The sequence below is a fragment of the Argopecten irradians genome, chromosome 14 (genome assembly GCF_041381155.1).
Source record: "Argopecten irradians isolate NY chromosome 14, Ai_NY, whole genome shotgun sequence".
In the NCBI taxonomy this organism is placed as follows: Eukaryota; Metazoa; Mollusca; class Bivalvia; order Pectinida; family Pectinidae; genus Argopecten; species Argopecten irradians.
Genome location: NC_091147.1, coordinates 22,712,566 through 22,719,295, shown reverse-complemented (window position 1 = coordinate 22,719,295; position 6,730 = coordinate 22,712,566). Strand labels below are relative to the sequence as shown.

The window sequence follows — 6,730 nt, the reverse complement described above, 5'->3', positions numbered from 1 at the left end:
CCTGTTTTCGACAGAAATAAAATGCTATTCGTCTGCGGTGGAGCATCTTTAAAACACAGCAGTTTTGCTACTATGTGTTATCTTATTTTGACTGTCGATAAGCACATTTTGAGCAATCGAATACCCCGTGTTCCTCAAATTATTAACCCTACAGTTGAGAGGTGTTACTGCATATAAAATATCGTGTTTCTTCTGACATCGCAATGGAATTTTATTTTAGAGAAAAATCTACATGTAGCGATTTGAACACCTCAAAAGCAAGCATAGTTCTTCAGTATGTGTTTTTCGTCTAGCTAACTGGTAACTTTCTAAACTCAAAAGGACGATAAACGATAAAAAAAAAAAACATAACTATGGCCTTAACGCCAAAGATCAAGGTCCGTTGTTCATATGATGACTAGCTTTATTATCAGTTTAACGACGATATTTTAATCAAATTAAAATCATTTATAGTAATATTATTTAAACAATATTTTACAAGCTTCTTGAGAGCTATATTTTTTACCTACGTACACATTGAATCGAAGATATATTTACAGATTTTGCAGCAAACGAGAAATGAAAATTTCACTAATCAGGTGATTAAGCTGATCATTCTTTGAACAATCGGACCAAGGTATATCGGATATGTTCACAGAGAGGCAAAGAGCATTCCGTTATAGTATTTGTTTACCGAAAGGTCATTTAAAAGTAAACTATTCACCCGAGAGAAATCTTACTTCAGGTAGATCTAAGTTCTCTACTTTAGTTTGAACCTGTCACGCACGAGTAAGTTGCAGATAAGGATTTGGGTATGGCATTATCCGATTAATCGCTCAATTGATACAGTTCATATTAGCTGTCGAATTAATCTTTCAAGGCATCTGTGCTTATCTTTAAGTTCAAAACAATGTATGTAAAACGTAAAAGGTCATGTTAAGTAGGTGATCAATTACACATGTTCGTGATTGCGTTTTGATGTAAAGATTAACACAGGTCAATCTTGGGTTGGGTTAAAGGTAACGCAAACTACCGTGGATTATTTTACGTCATACCTCTTATTCAACAGATCAACAGATTTAGTGCTAATACAACAAATAGGATATTTTCTGTAATGGATAATTTCCGAAAACCTGTCCATTATTAGAGAGAATGGATAGTACCGAGCCCGCAGGTCGAGGTACAATATCCCTTTTTCTCTAATATTGGACAGTTTGAGGAATTTGTCCTACTTAAAACCCATCATACCACTACCCACTACCTTGCTGTGACTCAGATGATATAACGTTCTAACTGGAGTAATAGTTTGCCTGTTTGAAGTGACCTATTTATTCGCACTAGAACAGGTGCATTGTCTTACTTTACATCAAATACAAACAAGCAAGGTGAGTTTTCCCTACAAACAATACTGTTTTTTCTAAAACAAATCGACCATACTCATGTTGTATATGCATGATAAAATAACCAAATCTGGTTGCTATGGTAGCATTGCACTGGTATATTGTGAAACCTAACTATTGTTGGATACGGAACAGTTACAGATAGGATGTAGGGAAACCAGGTGTCAGATTAGACAGGTTTCGCTCTAGTATATTATGTTTAACCATAATTATCAGATTATATGTTATAAGGGTTGTGAGATATCTGAGCTAAAAGACTGCATATTATCCCACCTCAGTAAAGAATCTAGAATTCCGATTCCTCGTCAATTACAAGTTTTAAAAATATGTAACAAACAATAATGCAAGACTATAATTATGTTATTTTTTATTTTCAGAACAGTAACAGCTAGGAAGGGAAGTAATAATTTCGATGGAGCAGTGAACATAAATGCAAAATTTTGATTGGTCCAATAAACTTGTTTGGTTTTCCTTACAGCAGCGTTTTTCCTTTGTTCAAAATATACTGTCCATTATTTCCACGACTGTCAACGACGGTCCATTGTTTTGGGGAATAATGGACAGTGGCCCTATAATAATGGAAAGTGAGTTATATAATGGACTCCTAGGTGTCCATTATTTAATATAATGACCATATACAACAAACGGAACTTTATATTACTAGCTGGGTTTTAAGCTTGGTCTGGGTTCTGATGTATACATTAGACCTTCATATCGCTGTGTCAGAGCATTGTTTATAATGTAAAAACAAAAAGAGTTTCAACAACAGTAACCTTTCATGTCATATTAAAACTGGCGATGTAAGTTAAAAAGTAGTTAATTTTTTTTAAGAAAATGAAATATACTTGTAAACGTATTTCAGGAACGGTTCATGGCACATTCCACTGCGATTTTTTACTCTACCGTTGCCAGCGTTAAGCTTTGATGTCAATATTTTTTAATTTCATAGTGTAGTGATGTGAACAAAAAACTTATGTTTGATTTTTGTCATAACCCAATAGGAATTTAAAGGGTAATAATAATAATAAATTCAATACTTTTTAGACTTCATGTTAAAGTGGAGTGAGCCGCCATATATGATTTTTTCTGGAAACCGTTTTTTTTTCGCTTAGAAGCTCCCAGAATTGTTCTCCAATCAGATGTTCTGTCTATTAAGGTGACAGGGGAGACCGTTAACACCTACTGACGTAACTATGGAAATCCCTGAACAATCTTGAGGAAAGCCCACCGGTTGTATCCCCGACCAGAGATTCATTTTGTTGTGTATTACCGTTACAATGCTTGAACACATATTCTGTTTGGATGTCAAAACATATTTAATTCGATCTAATAGCAACTATTTTTGGGTATTTTGAAAACCGTCAACTTATGTCGAGGAATCATTATTTACATTATCTATAGTACTGTCAACTGAGTCTTGACGAGCTTGATATTACCTGCGCGGCCGCCTAAGGATCTGTCTTGAGACCGAATTCGTATTTTTGAGTTTATCATCGATTCAAATCAATTATGTCATCTGTGAAAATGGAAAATGTAAATTAAGTAGTTAAAGTTTAGATTATCATATGACGCATAATCTTACCGAAGCGTGAACTAGACGTAGTCCGATCCTACTCTGGGTTTGTATTCCATACGTCGTTGCGATTACGCTAATTTGAAAGCAACTCCCCTCCCGTTGACCATATAGTAGCATAAATATAATAATGTATACAATTTTACCTGGGCTTTTGCAAACATGTATGCAGCAATATAGGATCTAAATGAAAACGTAATGATGCCGCAATCTTTTATCTTAAGATTTACGATGATTATGGTCTATGTTCTTCTATCGGTCTTTGTTGTGACCAAACAACTGCATAGCATTTCAGTAGAATATACAATGTACAACCTTTATATTGAATTAATGAGGAGGTGGGAATGTGCAAACGGGGTCAAAATAAGTAAAATTTCAAAAAATCTTCTTCTGCTTATACAAATGCATGTATGATGGAACCAAATACTCTTAATAGATTAAAATGTCAAATTGATCAAACCACAGACTGACCTCAATGGCCTGATGGGCCGATATATATAGTGTCTTTGTTTCATTCTGTATCCGAACTTAGGTGACCGTTAAGGCTCATAGGCCTCTTGTTTTCTTCATGTTTATGAAATATACGCCGTACATAGCCCGTAGTCCAGACTTTTTGTCATTAACTTGTCAGTTATAAGGACACAATTCTTTCTTATAGTGTCCATATCTAGAATGTCCTCCTTGAAATATTTAGGGCAAATAAATCACTATATCTATCCGGGTTTGTTTCCTATATCCAGATTTGAACGGAGAGATAAAGTTGTGTTGCGAGTTCCTACTTCCTTTTTAGTTGGTTGCGAGTTCCAAATTCATTTCAAGTTGGTTGCGAGTTACTAATTCCGTTTTACTTAAACGGATCTAGGAATCAGACCCGAGATGCTTTAAAGTTAATCGTAACTCGCAACAAGGAACTCGCAACCCACTTCATTCCTATGATTTGGACACAATGGTTGCTAGATGTCTCTTGTCACAATATCTTAGTTCAGCCTTTTTATAACAATTGCTGTTATTATCATAATTATGTCATCAAATAAATAAGATGGAGGTCAAATTTATTTGACTTTAACTTAGAATGCAGATTAGAATAATACTACTGTTAGTCTTTACAAATAGATGTGATTATCCACTAAACTTTTAAATACACATTGTCAAACATGCTGAAGCTAATAATTGTAAATATTGGGTCAGAACGAGTTCAAACAACGTAGAACGAATACATTTATCCTTAGTCAACGGTCCGTGTCGCAATACACGCACCGGTACCAAGTACAATTTATGTGTATATTTCCTTAAATACAGGGCAAAGAAGAAATTCTTAAAGTGTGGACAAAATTTTGTCGATTTTTTAGTCAAGAAAAAAATACAATCAATTAGACATACATATTTATACCTTTATGCCTTAGAAGAAACATGTATGTATAGATGAAGCCATACTTGCAGAAATCACTTTACAATTATTGATAACATTGTTACGAATGTGAAATGAAATTGTAGTCAAGATCATAATTTGTATTCATGATCTGACTTTATGTACTCATTTTATTGCACTGAAAATGTATTATGTAATAAAAAGTATGTTTTGTTGTTTGTTGATTGATGTATGAGTCGATGTGTGTAGAGTTTAATGCTGATTGAGGCGTTGTCTTCTTTATTTAATTTTGATATGCATAATAAGTTTATATTGGATAAAAAGGCACTGAAAAGCCTCTATACATCACTGACGGGAATCTACAATGATATTTTTCTCCGTATAACTAAAATACATGATCACTATTATCTATATCAATGTTATACGAGTGATGGTGTCATGTAGAGAGCTGTTGTGTTGAGTGTGTCGTTGTGTATTGTGTTTATGAAAATACATAATGCAAACTCTTCTTTGATTCGTGAATATGACAATTACAACGCAATATAGCTTTAATGTTTTAAGTTTACTCGATACTCCATTGGTTCCGATCTATTAGTCGATCGTCAGCACGTCACCTGCCCCCCCCCCCCCCCCCCCCCCCCCCCCCCCCCCTACAAATCTAAAGAGTAATAACGAAGGCAGCTCAGAGCATAAGAAATCTTTCCACATCACTATGGGGCCGACAAAGATTTCCTTTGGAGACTACAGAGAGAGTGATGCCCAACTACAAAGCCACACAGTCAACCAAAGTGTACCGTTATACTGTTCTTTTGATGTTCATGTCCATCAAAGTACTAAATAACATGTTCTGTTGCCTCAAGTTTTACTATGAGATAGTTCAGGGATGTAGAGATCGGAACCCCTAAAGTATCGAGGATGTTACTTCAAGATGTAATGAAATACTTTTTTTCAATTCCTCGCAAAATTTAAGTTAAATTTTATAAGTTACTGCAATCGAATACATTTCTTTCATTTAGGACTAATGCATTATATTTTACAAACACTTTATATATTTTCATCATTGTCATCCGATGCTTTGACCTTTCACTTGATCTTTGACATTGTAATCTATGATCTTTTACTTGTCATTAAGATATTATTTATCTATTTATATTGATAGAAATTGGTCCTAAAATTATAAATCTATTTTCGCCCTGTTACCGCACATAAACCTTTGAGGATTAATGCATTATATTTTGCAAATATTTTATATCATCTATCAATGTCATCGTATGCTTTGACCTTTAACTTGATCTTTCATTTTTAACTTGTCATTAATATATAGTTGATAATGCTTTGTCATTAAATTGGAACACTACAGAGAAGTCTAATTTTGGATTACACGATTGGTGACCCAATTTCTTATCGTTTGTAAGAATACCATTGTTTTAATAGATGACTAAGAAAAACATTAGTACAAAATTTTTGATTGACATATTCATTATTCTACTGTACAATAAACCGTATAACTACAACACGTCATTTTCTCTATCCAGGGGTTACGATCACTTACGGTTCACTGCACTTTCAATCGCGTTGGCAGTTATTCACGCGTGACAGCAAAATACAACAATGGAAGCAATAGATCAAACCGAGGGCTTCCTGTTTGGATGATATCCTTACAGGTCAACCGGATGTAATGTTATAACAATACCGTGTATGTGTAATATTTTTTTTTTGTAGTTAGCAAAGACATAATTAACCTTCATCACTAACTTGTTTTATCATGCGTTACCTTGTTAACTTATTTACATACTTTAAATCCAATTATCGGGTTTAATACGTCTCCAATGATGGACGTTTCTTTATACCGGGAATAAACACATATAAGGTCACCTTCATGATCATGTCATTATTTGAGGAGAGAACAATACGCGCGTTCAAGGTTCAGTTCTTCTATTAAGGTTTCAAAGATAACGATAAGTATCGGTAAATAGCCAAGGAATTTCGAAAAATAGATTGCTTATTGGATACGAAATTGTAAAAACCAACGAAATATTTTGTTTTAATTGCACACTACACCAGCAGTTATAATTTTTGGTATTTAGTTCGAAACATTAGTCGTAGATTAGGTATAGCTAAAACTTAATGCAACTATTTGCAAATAGCTGTTGGCGTGATATGAAGATTTCATTCAAAAGCAATGAACATGTAATAGCCATAAGATATTAAAATAATTTATCAGATACTGCACTTGCTCGTGAATTGCAAGTCTTACGATGAAAACAACTCCTCATGTTCAACACAAAATAAAACTGTGTGACTAAGTTTACTGCAACTCGGGGCATGTTACTTCAAAATGAAACTTTATTATTGACTTCAAACCGTAACTATGAAACGATTTCTTGTACTTTTATGTTACATTATAAA

General features: G+C 34.0%; 1 long non-coding RNA gene across 1 annotated transcript; it reads left to right on the top strand.

Annotated features, from left to right (window-relative positions):
• The first annotated feature begins 1,040 nt into the window (after positions 1 to 1,040).
• On the top strand, positions 1,041 to 1,854 carry LOC138307907 (uncharacterized). The gene is made up of 2 exons (XR_011206058.1): positions 1,041 to 1,364; positions 1,757 to 1,854. It is a non-coding gene; the product is annotated as an uncharacterized lncRNA (long non-coding RNA).
• The last annotated feature ends 4,876 nt before the right edge of the window (positions 1,855 to 6,730 follow it).